We start from the raw sequence: 26,834 nt of genomic DNA, 5'->3' as shown, positions 1-26,834 counted from the left end.
AGAGCTGCTGCAGTCAGATTCTTAGCCTACTGTACCACAGCCGGAACTTCTGTTTTTTTCTTACTATCTTTCTCAATCCACTAACATACTTCCTGAGGGCAGGGGTTTTATCTCTTTAGTCCAGTGCTCTGTCTCTATTAGCACCTAGAGTTACGCCTGGCACAGAATAAGAACTTTCTGAAAATTTGATGAATAAATGAATGAATGAATATTAGTAATTTTCTCCCCTAGTTCTCTGGATATATGCATTTGACATCACAACACTAAGTTAGCATTTAATATTCTATGTATTCCTTATGCCTATTATGATAGCCAGCATATGTATTTTTATTACACATTTCAATTATTTGAGTTCTCTAGGGAAAATGTTTTGGAAAACTATTTCATAGCATACCCATTTTCAACACTCTTAAGACCTACAGAATTTTGTCAGCTTATGTTTACTCTTTAATGTGCCTAAAAACATGTAATAATCAGACTGTGGTGCTGAAATTTTTAACTTGGAGCACTTAGGGTAATTTTGTTATTTATCACTGTGTTTTGGATTAACTGAAAATCATAGAATGTTTTAGAAGAGTTTCAATCTTTGAGGTAAACTAGCAAAATAATTACAGTGAAGACTAATGAAGGTAAACTAGTTGCTGTTTTAGTCAGATATCATACTACTTAAAAAAAAAATCGGGAGTTCCCGTCGTGGCGCAGTGGTTAACGAATCCGACTAGGAACCATGAGGTTGTGGGTTCGGTCCCTGCCCTCGCTCAGTGGGTTAACGATCTGGCGTTGCCGTGAGCTGTGGTGTAGGTTGCAGACGCGGCTCGGATCCCGCGTTGCTGTGGCTCTGGCGTAGGCTGGCAGCTACAGCTCCGATTCAACCCCTAGCCTGGGAACCTCCATATGCCGCGGGAGCGGCCCAAGAAATAGCAACAACAACAACCAAAAGACAAAAGACAAAAAAAAAAAAAAAAAAAATCGTATGGATCAAGAGCTTTAAAAGTACCACAGCTTTGAGATTTTTTTGTGAAGTATTTTCATGTGGTTCAAAAACACAGATCCCCTCTGAAGTTTCTGTTTGGTTTCCTGAGAATCCCAAGAAGGGAGAGCTCATTCTTTGGCTGGCGATTCTCTAGTTGAAAGAAACTACTGTAAAGATTCTTCCAGATCAATGGGGTAAATCATTGTGGTTGGGAGCAGGAGATAGTGGAGGGGAAAGAAACATGAAAGAAATACGGTAGAAGATGGATGAAGGATTAAATTTTAACTGAGCAGATTTTCTTTATAATTACCATTAATTTTAAAATCTGCTAACAGGAAGAGAAAGTGTGGAGGTTTAGTGTCTCTACTACTTTCTTCCCTCTGCCCATAGTGATCTAGACTATTACAGTATCCTGATACAATTCACAGCAGAACAAGCCATTTGGGTGTTTGTTTTTTGTTGTTGTTTTTTCTGGCCACGTCCACAGCATATGGAAGTTCTAGTCCAGGGATCAAACCACAGCCACAGCAGAGACCTAAGCTGCTGCAGTGACAACACCAGATCCTTGACCTGCTGTACTATAAGGAAACTACCTTTTTGGGTGGTCTTTATCCAAATGTTTGTAACAAAGTTGTTCTCACCTTAGATTCCAGAGTTTTAGTTGTTTTTTTTTTTTCATGGACTATAAATTTAGGGCAGGCAATCTCATATTTTTTTTTTCTAACATATATTGCTTTTTCTGATTGATTATAAAAGTGTGACATGTTTAGCTCAAGGAAGACAGGAGCAGATGTCTCCTGCTCATCACTGTCCAATGGCAGACAGGTAGATGGTCAGTAAATATTTGTTCAAGGATATTCGTTGTAGAAAATTACTGAGAGATAAATACTGTTAATAATTTTTTTTTTTGGCTGCTTCCTATAGCATGTGAAAGTTCCCTGGTTAGGGATCAAACGAACGCCACAGCAGCAACCCAAGCTGTTGCAGTGATAATGCCGGATTGTTAACCCAGTGTGCCTCAAGGAAACTCCAATACTGTTAATAATTTAATATTGTTTATATCAGGCTTTTTTCCTAAATGTTTTTAAACCAATGTGCTTTCAAACATAGCTTTTATAAAATGGGGATCATGATGTATCTTTTTTTATACTTGATTGAAATGGCCAGCATTTTCCCTGGTCTTTAAATAGTCTTTGGAAATACCATTTTTAAAGGATCCATTGAACAAGACCTCAGCTAATCATTCTAAGTTTCATATTTTTTGTTTCCAATTTTTTTTTGTAATTTTAAATAATATTATAATTTGTGTAGAAATCTTTGTCATATAGTCTTACTACTTCTGTGGGTTCTCTGAGTGCTGGATGAACTGAGTCCACTGAAATGAATCCCTCTTTTATATATGCCCTCCCTTTCTCTCCCCCAAGCCAGAGGTCACAATTCTAGGATGGCTTTAGATACTTGAAAGCTGACCCCAGGATCCTTTTGTGTCGAGGTAAAGCTTGAAACATCACAACACTTTTGTAAACATTCATTTATTCAAGAAATACATATTGAGTGCCAGCTGTGTGGTCAGATATAGGAATGCAGATACAGGAAAGAGAAAGTACACTATCAACAAAGAACATATAATTTAGCCAGGAAAACAGACATGTCAACAGCCATAATTTGCTAAGTGCCAGAATAGAAGTGAAATGGAAGAAATGCCCAACTCTGTTTTTTTGTGAGGATAGGAGAAGGGAGGAGAGGAGAGAGAACTGTGATGTAAGCAGGGAAGATTAAAAGAGGAGAGGACATTAACTGGATTTTAGAAGAATGCAGAGTGATTTCCAGGTGAACAAGATGGGAAAGATATTTCAGGCTGTGGGAAGAGTGTGTGCAAATACTTGGTGGCTTGAGAAACGATGAAGAGACTTGAGGGATCTACATCAACTTTCCAAATTTTGTGTGACCACACCTGGCAGAGATTCCTTAGAGGGATTAAAGCTTTTGACAGAAGAGGACGAGATAATAGACCTTGTATGTCATAGCAAAGAATTTGGATTTCTTCCTGTAAACTGAAGAAATACTTTAGGGGGGAATCTCTCATCGTATAGAGGATGGATTAGACAGTTTCTGGATGTATAGAGACCAGTTACAGAGTAATCCAGATGAGAGTTTATGCAAACCTAACTTTAGGTACTGGTATTAGAGATGAAAGGAAATGATGGATTTGAGTCATATTTGGAAAATGATCAAAATTACCTGGTGATCAATGGGGGAAAAACAAGTAGTCAGTGGCATTTAGAATTTCTGCCTTGGGTAACTACATTGGTACCATCAACAGAATTAGGAAATACCAAATTTGTGAGATCTGGGTCTTGTGTTTGGTTTTGGATTATGACTGCGTGGATGGTTATGTCCAGTAGCTGTTAGGACATGCGGCGCTGGCCTTGAGAGAGCTGGACCGGGGATACAGGTTTGGGAGTCATTATCACTTTATGGGGTGGTACCTCTGCAGGATAGGTGAGGTCACCCTGGAGAGTACATTTGTAGAGCTGAGGAAAGGCAGTAGCAGAATAGAAGAATATATTGAAGATGTCTGAGAAGAAGCAAAAATCTATGACGAAGTTCCTTCCACAGAAATCTAGCACTTCAAGAACCCATCTCTCGCATCCATTCTTGTTTCCTTCCACTCCGTGTTAAGAAAAATGTTTTCATCTTCTAAAAAACGATAAATATGAGGGTTTGTGTCATTCTCTTTTATTCTTCTTGTCCATAGGATAAAGTCTTAGAATAATATGCCTTTTAAGGCCCTGCCTATCCTGAAACTAGGCTTACTGAATTTCCCTCAGTTTTTTTTTGGTTTGTTTTTTGGTTTTTTTTTTTTGGCAATGCTGAGTGAGGCATACAAAAGTTCCGGGGGCCTGGGACTGAACCTGAGCCATAGCAGTGACAATGTCGAATCCTTGACTCCTAAGCCACCGGGGAACTCTCCCATCAGTTCTTTATATGCCTTTCTTCATATGTTTTCTGTCCTTGAGGTTTTTGCAGATACTTTTTCCTTTTCCTAGAACACTGTTCCTCTTCTTCATTTGTTTATCTTCTACTCTTTGTGTTTCTCTTTAAACATTGCACTTTCAGGGAGGCCTTTTCTCTCCCTTAGATAAGGTCGTATCAGTTTGCTGTTTGATTTTTTACATAATACTCATCATTTGTCACTCATCATTGTTGCTATCAGTATTCCTTTGCTCAAATTGCAAGACCAGGGACTTGGGTTTACCTTTGAATCAGCTAGCCTAGCATAGTGCCTAGCACATAAGTGCTTAAAAAATGTTTTTACCAACATAGTAGTAAGGAGTTGAAAGGATTCCTTAAGAGCAAAAGAGTTGAGATGTGAATGGTCAGTAAAGAAATAGGAGGAATATAGAAGTGGGGAAATTTTGAAGCAGCTTTGCCATGACAGGAAAAAGAAATGAGACTTTCTTACACTGTTACTGCTTTTTCTTCCATTGAGACTGATTACAGTTTTTCTTTAAAATTTTCTCATCACCCTATTGACCAGGAGTGTTGCTGAGTTTGGAGAAGGAATTCCACGGGGAAGGAGATCAAGATAAATAATTTGGGAAGGATTGAAAATTTAGAAAGATTAAATGCAAAAACAGGATGGGATTGTTAGGGACCAAAGCGGGGATAAATTTAAAAACTCCTCTCCCTTTCTTCTTGTCCACATGGAACTTGCCATGGAACTTAAATTCTAGGAGGAAGAGAGAGAATAAACATAATAAATACATTTTATGATATACTAGAAGATGATTAAAAATATGAAAAGGAGTTCCTGTAGTGGCTCAGTGGGTTAAGGACCCATTGTAGTCTCTGAAGGATATGGGATCGATCCTTGGCCTCACTCAGTGGTTTAAGATCTAGAGTTGCCACAAGCTCTGCTGTAGGTTGCAGATGCAGCTCAGATCCAGTGTTGCCATGGCTGTGGTGCAGGCCTCAGCTGCAGTTCCAATTCGACCCCTAGCCTGGGAACTTCCATATGCCACAGCTATGGCCATGAAAATTAAAAAAAAAAAAGATATGGAAAGAAGAAAAAGCTGACCAAGTTAAGGGGTTCAGGATTTCCAGGGTAGGATGGGGAAGGCAGATTGAGGGATTATATTTGGATGGACAAGGTAGGCCTCATTGAGAAGGTTAGATTTGAGCAAAGACTTGAAGCAAGTGTGGAATTAGCCAAGAGGATATCTGGGTGATCAGAGAAAGTCTTAAATATCTACCTTTACTGAATCACCTGAGCCTATCTCTACAGCTCAATTATAAGTTTAGGATTAGGAATTAGAACTGAAACACAATCATTGCCATCATTGCATCTCATTGGCTGGTGCAGGAGTATAAGTCATTGTGATTTTACTTAAAGTTAGTTCAGCAGTTGTATGTAAGTTACCCACTTCTGTCATATTTTAATAGCATGGATTTTGCAAAAAAACAAAGGATATGTAGCTGCTTCAACTATGTTTTTGTCCACTGGTGTTCTCTAATCTTTAAATATAATAAAATAGACATGTCTAATGGTCCCAAATTTGAAGGTGATAAAAGATGGAGATATGTTCTGGTTGTTATTTCTCTGATATTCGTTATCAAAATATCACCCTTTTTTTTTTCTTTGTTTTTTCTTTCTTTCTTTTTTTTTTTTTTTTTTGTCTTTTGTTGTTGTTGTTGCTATTTCTTGGGCCGCTCCCGCGGCATATGGAGGTTCCCAGGCTAGGGGTTGAATCGGAGCTGTAGCCACCGGCCTACACCAGAGCCACAGCAACGCGGGATCCGAGCCGCGTCTGCAACCTACACCACAGCTCACGGCAACGCCGGATCGTTAACCCACTGAGCGAGGGCAGGGACCGAACCCACAACCTCATGGTTCCTAGTCAGATTCGTTAACCACTGCGCCACGACGGGAACTCCTTTTTTTTCTTTTTTTAATAGTAGCACAGTTTGCATGACTGTTCTATCCTTTCTGTGTCTTGGTAGTCTGACATAAGATAAGAAACTTTTGGGTTCTTGTGTTAGGGTGAGAGAAAGTAAATAACTTGCAAAAATATGTTAATAGGAGGAAATAAGAATCTTATTTAAAATTACATTTTTATTAATCTAGTGGATAGCTTATTAAATGTTATTTGATTAGATGTTACCTGTTTGTTTGTTTTTTGTCTTTTTGCTTTTTCTAGGCCACTCCTGTGGCATAAGGAGGTTCCCAGGCTAGGGGTCTAATTGGAGCTGTTGCTGCCAACCTACACCAGAGCCACAGCAATGCCAGTTCCGAGCCACCTCTGCCACCTACACCACAGCTCATGGCAACGCCGGATCCCTAACCCACTGAGAAAGGCCAGGGATCGAACCCGTAATCCCATGGATCCCAGTCGGATTCGTTAACCACTGTTCCACGACGGGAACTCCTAGATGTTATGTTAATTATTGTGTAAAGTTACTGTGAAAATAAAACATGTTTTGGAGTTCCCGTCGTGGCGCACTGGTTAACGAATCCGACTAGGAACCATGAGGTTGCGGGTTCGGTCCCTGCCCCTTGCTCAGTGGGTTAACAATCCGGCGTTGCTGTGAGCTGTGGTGTAGGTTGCAGACGCGGCTCGGATCCCGCGTTGCTGTGGCTCTGGTGTAGGCCAGTGGCTACAGCTCCAATTAGACCCTTAGCCTGGGAACCTCCATATGCCGTGGGAGCGGCCCAAGAAATAGCAACAACAACAACAACAAAAAGACAAAAAAAAAAAAAAAAACATGTTTTATTAGGATGAAGTATGCTGTTACAGATGTTTATTATTTTATAAATCATCTGGTTACACTCTGATTTTGTATTTATTTTTCTTACTGTGTGAAAGATATATTATGACTGCCTTAAAAAAGAACATGGTTCTCTATCTACTAAACAAAAACAGGCTCACAGACGTAGGAAACAGACTTGTGATTGCCAAGGGGAAGAGGGGAGAGGAGTGAGATGGATAGGAGTTTGGGGTTAGTCGATGTAAACTATTATATTTAGAATGGATAAACAGTAAGGTCCTACTGTACAGCACAGAGAACTATATTCAGTCTCCTGGGATAGACCATGATGGAAAATAATATAAAAAAATAATATATATATGTATGTATGACTGAGTCACTTTGCTGTACAGTCAAAATTGGCAGAGCATTGTACATCAACTATACTTTAATAATGATAAAGAACATGATTCTGGTGGATGTTTAGCTTTGGATCATGATTAGAGGCAAATTAGTTAAAAGCTCCTTTATACTTTCATAGAAATGTTGTGAAAACTATTAAAGTCTTTAAAATACTTTCAACTTTATGAAAATAGACATGAAACAGTGCCATCACTGCTGCAAGATATAAAAATTTTAATTCCAAAATTGACTTTTTTTTTTTTTGTCTTTTTGTTGTTGTTGCTATTTCTTGGGCCGCTCCCACGGCATATGGAGGTTCCCAGGCTAGGGGTTGAATCGGAGCTGTAGCCACCAGCCTACGCCAGAGCCACAGCAACGCGGGATCCGAGCCGCGTCTGCAACCTACACCACAGCTCACGGCAACGCCAGATCGTTAACCCACTGAGCGAGGGCAGGGACCGAACCCGCAACCTCATGGTTCCTAGTCGGATTCGTTAACCACTGCGCCACGACGGGAACTCCACCAAAATTGACTTTTAGATGCTTAGATTTCTTAATTCTAGTTTTCCTTTCAGAATTGGTAAAAGTTTCTCTCTAAACTTTAAATTGTGGTTTCAGACCAAATACACAGGAAGAGAAACATGAGGCTTATTAACAAGTGATACTTGTGTTTTTAGGGCTTTGTTGTCAATTTGAGAACTTAGTCCTAGATCTGATTAATTGGAGCAGGCACTTTCACTTGGCTACATTGGACTATTTAAGTATTTGTACATGTTTGAGTGTTATTAGAAGGCTATTGCTTTCCATTTATGTAAAGTACTGTTTAAGTTAGGGTAGATAACTCTCTGAAATACGGCAAAATGAATTTAGGTCTAATGTAACTCTCTTTCTGTTAAATGTCATAATCTCCCACTGAGATTTTGAGAAGATGATGTGGGAAGCCAGGCTGATAGCCCAGTCTGTTGTTGGAGGTGTTTGGAGCCCTGAGTCACACTGGCCCCCACCTAACATTTTATGAAAATGAAATTGGATTAAAGTGACTAAGAGTGACTAATGTTTGTTTAGCCCTTTCATAATCAGCATATTAATTTTTCTCTCAATAATTCTATGAAGTAGGTGAGACAGGTGCATTATCATCTGTAGTTGATGAACCAAGAAGAAACTTACTATTTGCTCTGTATCTTACTGTTAGTAGGTGGTACTGTGGGGACATGAATCCAGACCTTCTGACTCTATATTCTCTGTTCCTTATACTATATACCAAGCTGCCCTGGGACTGCATCTTTAAATTCATTGCTGTGTACGAATCCCTTGACACATTATCTAGCACACATAAGCTCTAGACAAATCATGGTCAGATGAGACTTGGCAGCCTCACCCTTCTGCTGAGAAGTGAGGAACTTTTTGGGTTGATTTGAATATGCATATAAGCTTCAGGTCTTAGCGCCAATTTTCAGAAGCCCTTCTTCCTGATAACCCCTCGCTCCCCTCACTCTTAATAATTTCTAAAATGGAGCTCAGGTTTGATTTGCTTTTACTGTGGACTTAGACTTAGGTCATAGTCACCCTACATTGTTAATAACTAAAGAAACTGTCTTTTTTTCTTGGTTGTTAGACACCCTTCCTGATGTGCCTTCTCTTGTTTTCATTGTGTTGGAAATTTACACTTATTATTACCTAGACTGAGTCCCATAGACTAGATTTGGTAATGCTATTCTTAGTTAAACTCAAAATGCTAATCATTTCAGGCACTAGAATAACCTGCCTCCTGTAGCATTAGCTGGTTACTTCTGTTTGCGTCAAATTTATCACATCCTGAGAAGGATGTTGTGCAAACCAATGTGTTACTTCTCTCACACAAGCACCCTCTTTTTTTAAGAGCTCTGTGCCTTTCTTGCCCTTCTGTTTTAACCCTTTTATCAATATCAGGAAGAATCCAATGTGAACATGACATTGTATTTTATTTTAATTTTTTTTTTTTTTTTTTTTTTTTTTTTTTTTGTCTTTTGTCGTTGTTGTTGTTGCTATTTCTTGGGCCGCTCCCTCGGCATATGGAGGTTCCCAGGCTAGGGGTTGAATCGGAGCTGTAGCCACCGGCCTACGCCAGAGCCACAGCAACACGGGATCCGAGCCGCGTCTGCAACCTACACCACAGCTCACGGCAACGCCGGATCCTTAACCCACTGAGCAAGGGCAGGGACCGAACCCGCGACCTCATGGTTCCTGGTCGGATTCATTAACCACTGCGCCACGACGGGAACTCCTATTTTAATTTTTTAAAGCTAAAATCATTTTTAAAAATTGAAGTGTAGTTGATATACAAAGTGTTAGTTTCTGGTGTACAGCAGTGATTCTGGTAAATATACATACACACACACACACATATATGTTCTTTTTCACATTCTTTTCCGTTATAGGTTATTACAGGATATTGAGTATAGTTCCCTATCCTGTGTAGGAGGACCTTGTTGTTTATATGCTTTATATATAGTAGTTTGTGTCTGCTAATCCCAAACTCATAATTTATCCTCCTTTCCTTTTCCCTGTATAACCATGAGTTTGATTTCTATATCTATGAGTCTGTTTCTATTTTTTAAGTAGTTCATTTATGTCATATTTTAGATTTCACCTGTAAGTGATATATTTGTCTTTTTCTGTCTGACTGACTTCACTTAGTATGGTAACCTCTAGGTCCATCCATGTTGCTGCAAATGGCATTATTTCATTCTTTTTTATGACTGAATAATATTCTATTATGTAAATACCACATTGTTATCTATTTATCTGTCTGTGGACATTTAGATTGCTTCCATGTCTTGGCTATTGTAAATAGTGATGCTGTGAATGTTGGGGTGCATCTGTCTTTTTGAATTATGGTTTTCTCCAGATGTATGACTAAGAGTGAGATTGCTGGCTCATACGGTAGTTGTTTTAGCTTTTTTAAGGAGCCTACCTATTGCTCTCTGTGGTAGCTGCACCAATTTACATTCCCACCATCAGTGTAGGAGGGTTCCCTTTTCTCCATACCTTCTCTAACATTTCTTATTTGTAGACTTTGTGATGATGGCCATTCTGACTCGTATGAGGTGATACCTCATTGTAGTTTTGATTTGCATTTCTCTAATAATTAGCAGTTTTGAGCATCTTTTTTCATGTGCCTCTTGGCCATCTATATGTCTTCTTTGGAGAAATATCTGTTTAAATCTTCTGCTTGTTTTTTGCTTGGGTTGTTTGCGGTATTTTTGTTATTGAGTTGTATGATCTGTTCGTTTATTTTGGAAATTAAGCCCTTGTTGGTCACTATCACTTGCAAATATTTTCTCCCACTCTGTAGGTTGTCTTTTTGTTTTGTTTGTAGTTTCCTTTGCTGTGCAAATGCTTATAAGTTCAATTAGATCCCATTTGTTTATTTTTGCTTTTATTTCTACTGCCTTGGTAGACTGAACTAAGAAAACATTGGTGTGATTTATGTCAGAATATTTTGCCTATGTTCTTTTCTAGGAGTTTTATGGTGTCATGTCATATATTTAAGTCTAAATCATTTTGAGTTTATTTTTGTATGTGAGGTTGTGTTCCAACTTCATTGATTTGCATGAGGCTGACCAACTTTCCCAACACCACTTACTGAAGAGACTCCATTGTATATTCTTGCCTCCTTTGTTGAAGATTGATTGTAGGTGTGTGGGTCAATTTCTGGGCTTTCTATTCTGATCCATTGATCCATACCTGTAACAGTATATTTTTGTAGATATTACATAAATTATTAACAGCTTTTGCATTTTAAGCTTTTTACCTCTTAATTGAAATAGACAGTGGGGATGCTTGAGTCCCTTACTATATTTTCTTCCAGCAATAATTTCCTGTTCTGGAGTTCCCGTCGTGGCTCAGTGGTTAATGAATCCGACTAGGACGATGAGGTTGCGGGTTTGATCCCTGGCAGTGGTTAATGAATCCGACTAGGAACCATGAGGTTGCGGGTTCGATCCCTGGCCTCGCTCAGTGGGTTAAGGATCTGGCATTGCCGTGAGCTGTGGTGTAGGTTGCAGATGCAGCTCGGATCTGGTGTTGCTGTGGCTGTGGTGTAGGCCGGCAGCAACAGCTCTGATTAGACCCCTAGCCTGGGAACCTCCATATGCTGCCGGTGCGGCCCTAGAAAAGAGAAAAAGACAAACAGCAACAACAACAACAAATAATAATTTCCTGTTCTTTTTGTGGATCTTTGGGTGGGATGTGCTTCCCATTTCCCTGTCTCTTCCTTGCCTCTGAATAGATTGCTTTCTTTCCCTTTAAAAAAAATACATTTTTAGTAATATGCAGTCATTTTAGAAAACTATGATATAGGAATAAATGAAAAATTGCATGTATTTCCAAGATAAACATTGTTGTATGTCTTTCTAGACTTTTAAAAAGTCATAATAAGGACATACACATAAATCATAATATATATTATATAGAAGCATATATATAACACCTTATATATAGCATATTATTTAGCATGTATATTTGATAATGTACTTTTTTCATTTAACAGTGTGTCACAAGCACTTTTCATATAACATTTAATATTTGTGTAATTATTTCCTTGTACGATTGTATAATTTTTAATTTATTATTGTTTAACAAGCAGATTTCCCCAGTATTTCCCTAGGGTAAACATGCTGTAATCAGTATCCTTGAATAAATTCTTTTCATATATCCTTAATTACTTCACGTAAATTTCTAGAATTAAATTTTCTGAGTTATGTTAAGGTTTTTGTGAGTTTGACCACTTATTCCCCTCAAAAGTTGTACCCCTCCCCAGCAGTGACTGAGAGTTTACATCTTCCTTACCTCTTTTTTTGATTTTTGGTATGTTTAATGTATTTCTGCCACCTTATTTTACACTTATCTTATGTTTTCTATTTATCATGCTTGTTTTTTCCCTACCTTTTTACACACACTCACACACACCCCCACACACCCACACACACACAGTCTTTTTAGAACCACATCCAAGGCCTATGGAAGTTCCCAGGCTAGGGGTTGAAACATAGCCTCCAGCTTACATCACAGCCACAGCAACACCAGATCTGAGCTGCATCTGTGACCTATGCTGCAGCTTCCTTAACCCACTGAGCAAGGCCAAGGATCGAACCTGCATCCTCATGGATACTAGTCGGTTTCTTAACCCACTGAGCCACAGTGGGAACTCCCTTCTTTTAATCTTAACTCAAGCCCTTTTCTCCCTTTCCTTTGCCATTAAGACTTCCAGGTAATTAATTCAATTTAAAGTAATCCTCTGGAAGGAACTCTCCTTTTAATAAAATCAATCTCTCTCCTTTTAATAAAATCAATCTGTTTTAGGTAAGGGCTAGGAAAACTCTTTTCAGAGACAAGTGTTCTAACAGACTAGAGGTTTAGTGTGTCCTGGGATATAAATCAAGTGGACAGATTGTAGACATCCTAACAGGCTGGCCTCAGGCTCTAAATATGTCTGCCTGGTAGTGGGGCAAACCCTGCGATATAGCCGCCTTCTGTGGGAGAAGGAGTACCTGTCTAGACATGTATACCTGTGTGGAAGACAGCTTGGAAATGACTTGTTCCACAAAAATTAAGTAATTTGGGAGCTAGTAGGAACCTCTTACACAGTACGTATATGCACTACCTTGTCCTTGACAGATGGTCATTTAACTTACTTAGATAATAAGAACATACTATGTTTAGAAGCAGTTGTTTCCTTTTGAAGTGTTACAGAAAACATTTCCTGTATTGATTCCTGTATTAGATTCCTAAAATCTGTCCTCTTGAAGCTCAAACAGGGCAGGTAAATCTTTGTAATTCTTTGCTTTCATCCCAATACCACCCTCATACCTAAGATACCCAGTGCATCAGGGGTATTCCTTGAATAAATGTTAAAATAATGAATGACTAATCTTTATTTTAAATTTTCATGTGGAGGATATGCTCTCAGTGGGTCCTCCCTTATTGTATTTTGCTCACAGAATTTGATAATTTTATTGGAAATGGGTTCCTTGAAATTTACATGACTTATATAACCTCTCCTTTTCCCCAAAGGATTTGTAACAGAAGTTAAAATAAGCACTTTACTTTGCTCTTGTCACAGGACAAAATACTGCATTCTGGGTTTTTTTGGTTTTTTTTGTTTTCCCATTTTAAAAAATTTTATTGAAGTATAGTTGATTTACAAGTTGTGATAATTTCTGCTACACAACAAAGTGGTTACGTTACACATATACACACATCCATTCTTTTTCAGATTCTTTTCCCATATAGATTATCACAGAATATTGATTGGGTAGAGTTCCCTGTGCTGTACAGCAGGTCTACATTGGCTAGTCATTCAATATACAGTGTGCATGTGCCAATCTCAAATCCCCAGTTCCCCCCACCACCACCCTACCTGTCTCCTTTGGAAACCATAAGTTTTTTACAAAGTCTGTGAGTCTGTTTCTGATCTGCAATAAGTTCATTTGTATCTTTTTTTTAGATTCCACATGTAAGTGATATCATGTGATATTTGTTTTTCACTGTCTAACTTCACTTAGTATCTCTAGGTCCTATCCATGTTGCTGCGAATGGCATTATTTTATTCCTTTTCGTGGCTGAGTAATATTCCTGTGTGTGTGTGTGTGTGTGTGTGTGCGCGTGCGTGTGTGCGTGCGTGTATACACACACCACATCTTCTTTATACAGCATATATATGGGTCTTGTTTTTGTATCCATTCAGCCAGTCTATGTCTTTTGGTTGGAGCATTTAGTCCATTTACATTTAACGTAATTATTGATATGTACATTCTTATTGCCCTTTTGTAAATTGCTTTGGATTTGTTTTTGTTGGTTTTCTCTGGCCCTTTATCTCTTGGCCTCTTTTCTTCCCTTTTGTTCTCTTCTCTTATGGTTTGATAACTATCTTCAGCATTGTGTTTGAATTGCATCTATTGTAGATTTTTGGTTTGTGGTAACCATGAGGTTTTGATATAGGAGTCTATATATACACACAAGACTGCTTTAAGTTGCTGGTCTCTTGATTGCAAATACATTTCCAGGATCCTGCATTTGTACCGTCCTCTTCTCACAGTTGTTGGTTTTGGTGGCATATTTGTGTGTAGATGATTTCCTGCCTTTACTAATGTTTGCTTTTACTGGTGAGCCTCTTCATTTGTAATTTTCTTCTTTCTAGTTGTGGCCTTTTCTTTCTGCCTAGAGAAGTTCCTTTAGTATTTGTTGTAAAGCTGGTTTGGTGGCGCTGAATTCTCTGAGCTTCTGCTTGTCTGTAAAGGTTTTGATTTCTTCTTCAAATCTGAAAGAAAGCCTTGCTGGGTAGAGTAATCTTGGTTGCAGGTTTTTTCCTTTCATCACTGTAAGTCTATCATGCCACTCCCTTCTGGCCCACAGAGTTTCTCCTGAAAAATCAGCTGATAACCTTATTGGGGTTCCCTTGTATATTATTTGTTGCTTTTCTCTAGCTACTTTCGATATTTGCTTTTTGACTTTAATGTTGGACAGTTTGATTAATATGTGTGTTTCTCCTTGGGTTTATTCTATATGGTATTTGTTGTGCTTTGAGTGAGTGAGTCCTTTCCCATGTTAGGAAAGTATTCAGCTATTATTTCTTCAAATACTTTCTCTGGCCCTTTATCTCTCTCTTCTCCTTCTGGCACCCCTCTAATGCAAATGTTGGTGCGTTTAAAGTTGTCCCAGAGTTCTTTTAGACTGTCCTCAATTCTTTTCATTCTTTTTTCTTTATTCTGTTCCACATCAGTGATTTCCACCAGTCTGTCTTCCACCTCGCTTTTTTGTTCTTCTGCCTCCTGTATTATGTCGTTGTTTCCTTCTGGGGATTTTTTATTTCAGCTATTGTGTTGATCATCTCTGCTTGTTGAATCTTTAAATCTTCTGTTCCTTTGTTAAACATTTCTTCTAATTCATCGATCTTTGCCTCCATTTTCTTTCCGAAATTTTGGATCATCCTTACTAGCATTACTCTAAAGTATTTTTCAGACAGGTTTCCCATCTCCACTTCACTTAGCTGTTCTTCTGGGGTTTTGTCTTGTTCCTTCATCTGACTCATGTTTCTCTGACTTTTCATTTTGTAGAGCTTTTTGTGTGGTCTCTTCTGCAGACTAGAGGGTTGTAGCCTCTCTTTCTTCTGGTGTCTACCTCTTTGTGGGTAAAGTTAATTGATACAGGGGCTTGTTATAGGCTTCCTGATGGGAGGGACTGGTGCCTGCACACTGGTAGGTAGAGCTGATTTTTATCCCTTTGGTGGGTGGGGCTTTGTCTTTGGGCATGATTAGGGGCAGCCTATTTGCTGGTGTGTGGAGCTGTGTTCCCATCCTGTTTGTCATTTGGTGTGGGGCTTCTCAGCCCTGATGGGTGTGGCCAAATTTTTCCAAAATAGCAGCCTCAGGAGAGGTCATACAGATGGCTATTCCTGGGACCCCCCCACCTCCAATGACCTGCCCCCACAGTGAGCCATGGCCATCCCTGCTTTCCCAGGAGACCCTCCAAGACCTCCTGGTGGGCTTGATCCAGATTCTTATAGGGTCCTTAGTTTGCCCTGTGATCCAGTGCACATGAAACCCTGTGTGCCCTCCTAGAGTGAAGTCTCTGTCTCCCCAAGTCCTATGGGACTTAAGCCTCACTGGCCTTCAATGCCGAATGCTCCGGAGGGTCCTCTTCCCAATGCCAGACCCCTAGGCATGGGAACCTGATGTGGAGCTCCAAACTCTCACTCCTGTGGGAAAGCCTCTGCAATGTAGTTATTTTCCAGTCTGTGGCCACCCACTGGGCAGTTATAGGATGACTTATATCTTGAAAGCACCCCTCCTACCATCTTGATGTGTCGTCTTCTTTATCTTGGGATATAGGTTATCTTTTTTGGTAGCTTCCAGTCTATGTTGTTGATGGTCATTCAACGGTTAGTTGTAATTTTGGTGTTTTTGTGAGAGGAGGTGATCTTGAGTCCTTCTACTCTGGAATCTTGTCTCTGTCAATTATGTTCAATTTCCCATGTTCCCTTGCAGTCCTGTCCACATGTTATAAAGTTCATATGGTCTTTCACAGGATGCCGTTGTTGGCTGTGAATTAGTGACTAATAAATTGTTCTTCCTCTCCTGTTTGTTTCTTGTCCTCTGTGCTGAGTCTAGTCTCACTGGCTCATGGGAGCCAATAGAGTGCTCACGCACTCGGTCCTTCACACCCTGCATTCTCTTTTGAATAGTAACACTTTTGACATTTATTTTTACATTTTAAAAATATCATAACTTTATAGAAATTTGAAGAAATTCACTTTTGTAATGAACCTCATGTTTTAACTACTATCATTTTTGTTGGACATTAGACTTGGAGCACGTAGTCTAAGTACATAGAAACAAGAATGGTGGTGATTGTCTGGAATCTTCATGTGGCATATTAAAGAAATGAGCATATTTCATCCATAGGTAGAGGGAGCTTTTATATTCTCATCTGAGCAGGGTTAAAGGTAGAACTAGGCCCCTGACTGCCATAAGGACTCAATACATACATAGTGAATAAAGCAATGAATCGAGATATCTGAAATTTGTCATAGGAGTAATGGCTTTTTTTTTTTTTTTTCCCCCTCTTGAGGCTGCACTTGTGGCATATGGAAGTTTCCAGGCTGAGGGTTGAATCAGAGCTACAGCTGCTGGCCTCCACCACAGCCAGAGCTGTGGAATAGTCTTAAATCAACATTATCTCAGAGACCCAAACTGGAACCAATAAGGAGAAGTTACAGGAAAGTAGATTTTGCTTATCATAAAAAAGTCTTTATAGGGAGTTCCCGTCGTGGCGCAGTGGTTAACGAATCTAACTAGGAACCATGAGGTTGCAGGTTCGATCTCTGGCCTTGCTCAGTGGATTAAGGATCCGGTGTTGCAGTGAGCTGTGGTGTGGGTTGCAGACATGGCTTGGATCCTGCGTTGCTGTGGCTCTGGTGTAGGATGGCGGCTATAGCTCCGATTCGACCCCTAGCCTGGGAACCTCCATATGCCACAGGAGCAGCCCTTGAAAAGGCAAAAGACCAAAAAAAAAAAAAAAAAAGTCTTTATAAAAATAAATTTACCCTAGAAATGAATGTATCAGATTGACTAAATAACCTCCATAGACTAAGTAGAAGAAAATTGCCTTTTAGAAAGATTGAATTAGATCATTTCTAAAATTTCCTCCAATCTGAGATTCTAATAGAACAGTGTCTTTAGAGTAGTTTTAGTTTTGTCTATTTTCTTCCTTCCTTCCTTCCTATTTACCTACCTACTTATTTTTATTAAGGTATAATTGACTTACAATATTACATTAGTTTTAGATAAGTAAGAGTGATTTGATATTTTTATACATTACAAAATGATCATAATGATATGTCTAGTTACTTTTTCACCATACAAATTTATTACACTCTCATTGATTATATTCCCTATATTACATTGCCATGAATTGTTTATATTATGATTAGAAGTTTATACCTCTTGAATCTCTCTTATTTTACTCATCCCTCACCGCCCCCCCCAAATCTGGAAGCCACCAGAGTCAGACTCTGATCTATGAGTCTGTTTCTCTTTTGTTCTGTTTGTTCATTTTGTTCTTTAGACTTCACGTATCAGTGGAATTATACAGTATTTGTCTTCGACTCATTTCACTTAGCATAATACCCATGAGGTCCATCCATGTTATTACAAATGGCAAGATTTTGTTTTTTATGGCTGGGTAATATTCTTCTGTGTGTGCGTATGTGTGTGTTTACCCTATCTTCTTTACTCAGTCATTTATTGATTAACACTTGCTTTGCTTCCGTATCTTGGCTCTTGTAAATTAATCTGCAATAAACAGTGGCATTCATGTATCTTTTCAAATTAGTATTTTTGTTTTCTTCACATAAATGCCCAGAAACTGCTGGATCATATGAAGTTCTGTTTTTGATTTTTTGGGGAACATCCATACTGTTTTACATAGTGGCTGCACCAGCTTATATCCCACTAACAGTACATGAGGGTTTCCTTTTCTTCATATCCTTGCCATCAATTGTTATTTGTTGTCTTTTTGATAATAGCCATTTTGAGAGCTGTGACATTGGTTTTTGACTTGTATTTCCTTGGTGATTAGTGGAGTAGAGCATTTTTTCATGTATATGTTGGCTGACTGTGTGTCTTCTCTGGAAAATGTCACCTCAGGTCCTATGTCCATTTTTTAAATTGGGTTGTTTGGTTTTTTTTTTTTTTATTTTAAGTTGTATGAAATCCTTATGCATTTTAGATATTAACCCCTTATGCATATGTCTTCTCCTATTCAATAGGTAGTTTTTGTTTGTAGTTTGCTTGGTGGTGAAGAGCTTTTTAGTTTGTAGTAGCCCTCTTCATTTTATTTTTGTTTTTCCCTTGAGGAGACATATTCTAAAAAATATTGCTAAGATCAATGTCAGAGGGTGTACTGCCTGTGTTTTTATTAGGAGTTTTATGATTTTAGGTCTTACATTTAAATCTTTGATCCATTTTGAGTTTAAGGTATATGTATATGGCATGAAAAAGTAGTCTACTTTGATTCTTTTGCATGTAGCTTTTCAGTTTTCTGAGCACCATTTCTTGAAGAGCTCTCTTTTCCCCATTGTGTATTCTTGCGTCTTTTGGTATAGATTAATTGACCATATAAGTGTGGGTTTATTTCTGGGCTCTCTATTTTGTGCCATTGGTCTATGGATCTTTTTTTTTTTTTTTTTTTTTTTTTTTTTTTTGGTACCAGTACTATACCATTTTGATTATTATAGTTTTTTTTTGTTTTTTGTTTTTTTTCTTTATTGGATTTCCCATGGCATATGGATTTCCCAGACCAGGGATCAGATCCAAGGTGCAGTTGTAACCTATGCTGCAATTGTGACCTATGCTGCACTTGCACCAATGCTGGATCCTTAACTCACTGTACTGGGCTGGAAATCAAACCTGCATCCCAGTGCTGCAGAGATCCAATTGATCCTGTTGTGCCACAACAGGAAATCTTGATTACTGTAGATTTATGGTATAAATGAATTGAGAGTGCGATGCTTCTAACTTTGATCTTTCTCAGGATTGTTTTGGTTATTTGAAATGTTTGGTGTTTCCATATAAATTTCAGAATTTTTAGTTCTAATTCTATGAAAAATGCCTTTGGTATTTTGACAGGGATTGCATTGAATCTGTAGATTGCCATGGATAGTATGTTTATTGTAACAATATCAATTCTTGTAATTCAATACCATGGTCTATCCTTCCATTTGTTTGTGTTGTTTTCAGTTTCTTTCATCAGCATCTTACAGTTTTCTTAGTACAGGTCTTGGTTAGACTTATTCCTAAGTATTTTATTCTTTTTGATGCAATTGTATGTAAACGGGATTGTTTTCTTAATTTCTCTTTCTGATAGTTAATTACTAGTATATAGAAACACAATAAATTTCAAAACAATCTTGAAAAACAAAGGTGAAGGTATCCGTGGTTTCAAACTATAATGCAAAGTTAGAGTAATGTATTAATTTTGTATTCCGCAGCCTTACTGACTTCACTTTTCAGTTTTCTGTATATAATATAATGCTATCTACAAACAATGACAGTTTTACTTCTTCCTTTACCATTTGGATTCTTTTTATTTATTTTTATTGTATGATTGCTATGGCTAGGACTTCCAAAATATGTTGACTGTAAGTAGTGATAGTCAGTCTCCTTGTCTTGTTCCTGATCTTAGAGGAAATGCTTTCATTTTTTCACCCTTAAGGGTGATGTTGACTGTAGATTTGTCATACATGGCTCTTATTATTTTGTTGAAGTATATTCCTTTTATACCCACTTTTTTGAGAATTTCTATCATAAATGGATGTTGAATTTTGTCAAAATTTTTTTCTGAATCTATTGAGGTGAAATATATCATTTTTATTCTTCAGTTAATGTGGTGTAGCACACTGATCTGCATACATAGAACCATCCTTGTGTTCCTGGAATAAATCTCATTTGATCACTATGATCCTTTTAATGTATTTTTTGTTTTTTTAATTTGTTTTACTGAAGTATAGTTAATTTACAATGTTGTGTTAGTATCTGCTGTACAACAAAGCGATTTGATATATATAATTTTTTCATATTCTTTTCCGTTATGGTTTATTATCAGATATTGACGGTTATTCCCAATGATTTTTGGTGTATTGTTGAATCAGTTTGCTCATATTTTGTTGAGAATTTTTGCATCTGTGTTCATCAGTGATACTGTTTAATTTTCTTTTTTTTTCCTAGTGTCTTTGTATCAGGTTTTGGTATCAGGTCTCATAGAATCAGTTCAGAAGTATTTTTTCTTCTTCCATTTTTTGGAATAATTTGATAAGGATGGGTATTAACTTTTCTTTAAATGTTTGATGGAATTCACCTTTCAAGCTGTCTGGTCCTGGACTTTTGTTTGTTAGCAGTTATAGTATTACTGATTGAGTTTCATTGCTGGTAATCCATCTATTCATATATTCTATTTCTTCCTTATTCAGTCTTGAGAGTTTGTACATTTCTAGGAATTTTTACATTTCTTCTAGGTTTCTATTTTATTGGCATATAATTGTTTGTAATATTCTCTTATCATCCGTTGATATATGTGGTGTCAGTTGCAACTTGTTTCATTTCTAATTTTATTTGTGCCCTCTCTCTTTTTTAAGAGTCTGGCTAAAGATTTATCAATTTTTACATTTTCACAGTACCAGCTCTTAGTTTCATTGATCTTTTCCTTTTTTTTTTTTTTAAAGCTTCTATTTAACTTATTTCTGCTGTGATTTTTTTTCTTTTTTTAAATTTTATGGCTACACCCACGGCATATGGAAGTTCCCATGGTAGGGATTGAATGAGCCACAGCTGATACCTATGCCACAGTTGTGGCAGTGCCAGATCCTTTAATCCTCTATGTCAGCTGGGGATTTAACACACCTCCTCAGAAACCCAAGCTGCTGCAGTCAGATTCTTAACCCACTGCACCACAGCAGGAACTCCTCTGCAGTGATTTTTATTATTTCTTTCCTTCTACTAACTTTCAGTTTTGTTTGTTTCTTTAGATGTATGGCCAGATGTTTATTTCAGATTTTTCTTGTTTTCTGAGGTAGACTTGTATCTCTATAAACTTCCCTTTTAGAACTACTTTTGCTGCATCCCATAAATTTTGGATGGCTGTGTTTTCATTTTCATTTGTCTCAAGGTATTTTTCTGCTTTCCTCTTTGGTTTCTTCAGTGACCCATTGGTTGGTTGGTAGCATATTATTTGGCCTTCACATATTTGTATTTTTTGCAGTTTTCTTCTTTGTAGTTCATTTCTAGTTTCATATCATTGTGGTTAGAAAAGATGCATTAATGATTTCATTCTTCTTATGTTTATTGAGACTAGTTTTGCGGCCTAGCCTTTGATCTATCCTAGAGAGTTTTGTTTCTTTTCATTATCCTTTAAATGTGGGTAATATTTTAGGATTCTGTTTTTGTTTTTGTTTTTTTTGTTTTTTGTTTTTTTGGTCTGCACCCATGGCATACAGATGTTCTCAGGCAAGAGATTAAACCTGCACCACAGCAGTAACCCAAGCCACAGCAGTGACAACACTGGCTCCCACTAGGCCAACAGGGAACTCCCAGGATTCTGATTTTGAATCCCTTTTCTTCTAACTCCAGATATTCTTCCTAGATTATCTCATCTTCTGGCCTGGCTTCAGTAATCTTGATGATTCTGGTCTGTCTCCAATCCAGGTTAGCTCCTGAGTTCCAGAAGCTATTAAGTGGCTTACAGGATATCTCCAGTTAGTTTTCCATAGGAACCTAAAGTTTGAATATGTTCAAATCTGAGCCCCTCATTTATGTTCCTTCATTATTCTTCCCCTTCACCCATAAAATGTATTCATCTTCCTATATTTGTTATCATAGTAGTTGGGATTGCAATAGCTACATACTTCTGCAATCTAGAAACTAGGGGTTATTCTTAGTTTTTCTTTACATTTCACATTAAATGGTTTGCTGATTCTTAATGGAGACAAGCTTGGACTACAGCATGGTAGAGAAGGTAAAGGGAAATTAATGGATATGTTTTGTATTTGTAAGCCCTCACTGTTTGCTAAGATATCAAATGTGAATGATGTGAAGGAAAGAAGTGAATTATGACCTTGGATTTTTACTTAAGCAATAGGCTGGCTTCAGTAAATTTTATTTAGATTGGGAAGATGTGGGGATGAATTAGGTTTGTGGTACAGGTGTAACAGTGTTCTGTGTTAGGTATGCTAGGGTTGGACATGCCTGTCGGGTTTCCATGGACTAGCTCTGATAATTTTGACTGATCATTTCTTTGACATGATCACGTTTTTCTCTTATGTAGGATTCTTGGAGCTGCATGAGAGATTTGTCCTGGAGATGGTTGTTAAAGCCATAGGACTACACAGGACAATATTAAGTAAAGTGAGGTAAAATTCCATATTTGTATAGGTAACAGAGGAGTGAGAGACAAAGAGGCTTAGGCATTTTTGAAGGTTTTAAGAAAGAGGTATAAAATATTCCTTATGAAGGCTGGAAACCTAGTGGAGAAGTTCTAGTTTGAGGTTTGCGTTATGATTGGAAAATAAGACCAGTTAGTGCGGTTTTGTAAGTTTTTCCCCCAGTGCTATTTTTCTAATTAAGTTCATTTGTATCATTTAAAAATTAAGTAAGTTCCACATATGCATCTCATTTATCTTCATGGTGACCATCTTGGTTGTTGTAACTTTTAGATGACTGTCAGTACTTGCCAGTTACATCTCTTACCCCACTTTTAAAAAAATAACCTTTTAGCTTGCTCACTACTGAAGTGTATTGTGCCTTAAATCATGCTTTCCTATTCTTTGTTGATAACTCAAGACTTTTCCTTTAATTCTTTTTAGTCACATTAAAAATTTTATAGCAAGTGGGGAAAGTTCATGGATATAAAATTGGCAACTGCATTGTATTGTTGAAACAGAAATGGCTTAGTTAGAAAGATGAGCATCTTTTTTTCTTGGTGCCAAGTGGAAATAGAACTTTTTATAATGATTTAAAAATGCAAGGCAGAAGTTTTGGATTTACTATTTACTTTTCCAGTAGTAAATTGACTTGGAACTATTAAGAGCTAAAGGAGATGCTTTGGTGATGAGAATTGAAACTTAAAATTTAAGTGGAAAAGTTCTTTTATGGATTCTATAGTGATGTTGATCCCATTTATTATTAGTTTATCTTTTCCATCCAATAATTTTTACTCCTGATGAACAAAGAGTTAAATTTAAGAGATAAACTATAGTAAAATGTTTTATTGAACCTTTGAGTGTTTAATATACTCTTAAGTCTGAATATTAGTGTATAGTAATAACCTGCTAAAATGAACAGAGTCAGAAAGATACTTAGAGCCTTTTGTGGAGGTGCTGTGGTATTAGTTCCTTTTGTAAACATAATGCAGGATCTTCAAATTCTTTGTGTTAATGTTAAAAACAAAAATACTTGAGAATATCATACTGAATTTGTTGAAAGGAAATGATGGGTTTCAAAAACCAGTACTGTGTATGACTCCACTGGATTATAGTGTGAAATTGTATAGTTAAATTTCTGAAAGATCTCTTTAGTACATTGAATCTGTAAAGTCTCTGTTTAGAAGACCTTTTTTTCTGAAAGCCTCTTTGCCTTTCATTATAAAAGAGCCTGGTACTGCTTTCTGTTTTAAAAATCCAGCTGGAAAATTACAAACTATGAACATTTGCCCATCGGTTCTTCATTTGGAAAGAACAGAAGGATGTCTTCAGAATGGAGACTGACACTTAAGTATTTACCCTGCCAGTGGGAGTTATACCTTATATTCTTTACTTTTTTTTTTCTGTAATGACATATATTTTGGCTTCTCATGGTGTAGCTGAATTTTAAAATACTGTCTTAGTTTTATATGGTTCTCTGATTGTTGTTCAAATCCTCCAGTGAGGATTTCTGAGTGCTTTAGAATCTCTTTAAAAAAACAACAACAAAAAAAGATGTTCATGGTTCTTGCGTCTTCATTTTGGTTCTGTTAAACTGAAATACAACGTATTTGTGTTGATTCTAATCTTAACACTTGACTCCGTGTGTCTGAAAGTATCGCTATGTACTTAAAATTTAATTTTTATGTATTCTTTTAAAAACAATTAATAGACTTAATTTTAGTACAGTTTTTGATGTATAGAGTAAGTGAGCACATATGTAGTTACATTCATCCACACCATACCTACCCACCCACACAGTTTCCCCTTTTATTAATATCTTGCATTGTGTAGTATATTTATTACAATTATTGTACCAATATTGATATATTATTATTGTTCATAGTTTACATGAAAGTTGACTCTTTGTGTTGTACAGTTCTGTGGATTTTGACAGATATATAATGACCTGTATTCACTATTACAGTTTCATAGTTTTACCATCCTAAAAAAAATCCCTGTACTTCACATATTTGTCACTCATCACTCACAAAAAAAGTTGATTTGGATACCTCAAAGACTCAAGCCACCCCTTCAACTTGCAGCTAATTCTGCTTAACACCGTTTTGCCTACAGATACCAATGTTCAGCTTGTGCCTTAGGATCTGGGAAGAAACAGCTTCACATAAACATAAATTCAGTCTCTATAACCATTGCTCTTTTTACTCTTTCTATGGTTTTTCCTTTTCTAAAATGTCCTGTAGTTGGACTCATATGGTATGTAGCTTTTTCTGACTGGCTTCTTTCACTTAGCAATATGCGTTTAAAGTTTGTCTGTATCTTTCCATGGCTTGGTCACTTGTTTCTTTTTATCACCGAAAAATATTCCACTGTATGGATATAAAGTACTGCAAGATTTTGGGAACGGGGAAAAGACCTGAGGCCATTCTCTTGTTCAGGGGCCAGGAAGAGGAGAGGGTAGGAATGGTGTGAGGCTTCTGGTGGACCTTTTCCATTTCTGTAAATGTGTTTGCAGTTGGGGGAGGGGAAACTGTGGATGGGGATAGTTAAAATGTTTGTTTTCCCTTCCCCAAACTCCTCCATACCCTATTTACCATGATAAATGAGAAAAATATGAACTTCTCATCACAAAATATTGAGACTGCTGCTGTAGAAAATCATTTTTTTTCTTTTACCTGTTTGTGACTTTCCCTCTGCATCCCTCGCCCCCATTCTATTCTTTTCTCTCCTTGTATATCATTTCTAAAAGTATCCCTTAGAAGATTCTCTTTCCTAAATTCTTTGCCCTTCTTCTGTTCCCTTGCTTTTTTCCTTTGTTCTTTCTTCTGGTAACATGACCTACTTAATCCAGCAAAAAAAAAAAAAAACAAGTATAATCATACTTTTCTGTTTTATCGTATGCTTCTTATTTTTTATGCCAGGTATGAAAATTCACATTCAGATCTAATATAGTAAACTGAAAGATGTTGAAAATTATTAAATTGCATTTCTACCATATGATGAGCCAGTGGGTGCAATGAAAATCAGCACTCATATTAGTGATGCCAGTATAAAGTACAGCACTTTTACATTATTTTTGGCAGTATTTGTTGATGGCTTTAAATGTTCACATTTATACCCTTGGCCTAATAATTTTGTACCTTAGAATCCATTTGAAATAAATAATTTTAAATAATGAAAAGACTGTGTATAACATCCTTATTGTCTAGCAGTAAGGAAGAATGATTATGTGAACTATTGTATAGCCATTTAAAATTATGGTTAGCATGGAGAAAGTACATAACTTTTAAAAAAAGTATAAAAATTCGTACCTACATTAAAACTTGGCAGATGTAGGCTTAACATCCATGGTTGGTTAGAGTATATATACTCATAATCTTTTTCAGAGCAATATAGCAATATATCCATTTTAAGCCCACATACGTTTGGAATTCCCATCGTGGCACAGTGGAAACAAATCCAACTAGGAACCATGAGGTTGCAGGTTCGATCCCTGGCCTCACTCAGTGGGTTAAGGATCTGGCGTTGCCGTGAGCTGTGGTGTAGTCACAGATGTGGCTTAGATCTGGTGTTGCTGTGGCTCTGCTGTAGGCTGACAGCTGTAGATCTGATTGGACTCCTAGCCTGGGAACCTCCATATGCTTCGTGTGTGGCCATAAAAAGCAAAAAGACAAAAAAAAAAAAAAATTCCACATACCTTTTGACCTAACATTTAATACTTATAGGTTGCCTTACTGATGAACTTTGATATGTGCTAAAATATTTGCAATGATGACCATTGCAGAACTAATTATATGTGTTAAAATGTTTGCAGTGATAACCATTGCAGAACTAATTATATTAAGTCTATCCATGGTATTTTGTTATGTAGCAAATAAGTTTCTCTTCTAGGAATTTATTTGGAGGAAACAATCAAGGCTGTGGATAGATAAAAGCTATGTGATTGATGTATATATATATATATCCCTCTTTATAATTCTAAAATAATATTAAAATCCTAAGTATCCAACAATAGCAGATAAGTTAAATAAATTATGTATACCGTAAATGAAAAATTAGGCAGAACTGCAAATCTTGTATTGCACATCCACATACATACATACCTGAGCACACATACAGGCTTTAAAAAAAAGGAAATATATACACTAAGTGTTAACTTTTTTCCTCTGGGTAGTAAGATAAGAGTTGATATTTTTTTGAATTTTCTTTTAATGATCTGTAACTATTTTTATAAAATTATAAAAACCATGAGTATTTTTT

The 26,834-nt window shown here is 37.1% G+C and overlaps 1 protein-coding gene across 2 annotated transcripts in view; it reads left to right on the top strand.

Annotated features, from left to right (window-relative positions):
- Positions 1-26,834, top strand: part of MAP4K5 (mitogen-activated protein kinase kinase kinase kinase 5) — a 133,178-nt gene that overhangs the window by 3,061 nt on the left and 103,283 nt on the right. Inside the window, exon 1 of one of the 2 annotated variants that reach the window (XM_084980952.1) lies at positions 23,859-23,925. The exons of the other annotated variant lie outside the window; for it this stretch is intronic. The gene's annotated coding sequence lies outside the window, so the exon portion shown is untranslated. Of the gene's footprint in view, positions 1-23,858; positions 23,926-26,834 lie in introns of those variants that run through there. 2 annotated transcript variants of the gene reach the window in all.

The sequence above is a fragment of the Sus scrofa genome, chromosome 1 (assembly GCF_054392235.1).
Source record: "Sus scrofa isolate SSC_HxYL_T2T_F1_AM1 chromosome 1, Sscrofa_HxYL_maternal_Yorkshire_Landrace_v2.0, whole genome shotgun sequence".
NCBI lineage: Eukaryota > Metazoa > Chordata > Mammalia > Artiodactyla > Suidae > Sus > Sus scrofa.
The sequence above is the reverse complement of the archived record's forward strand: the minus strand, read 5'-3'. Positions and strand labels throughout refer to the sequence as shown.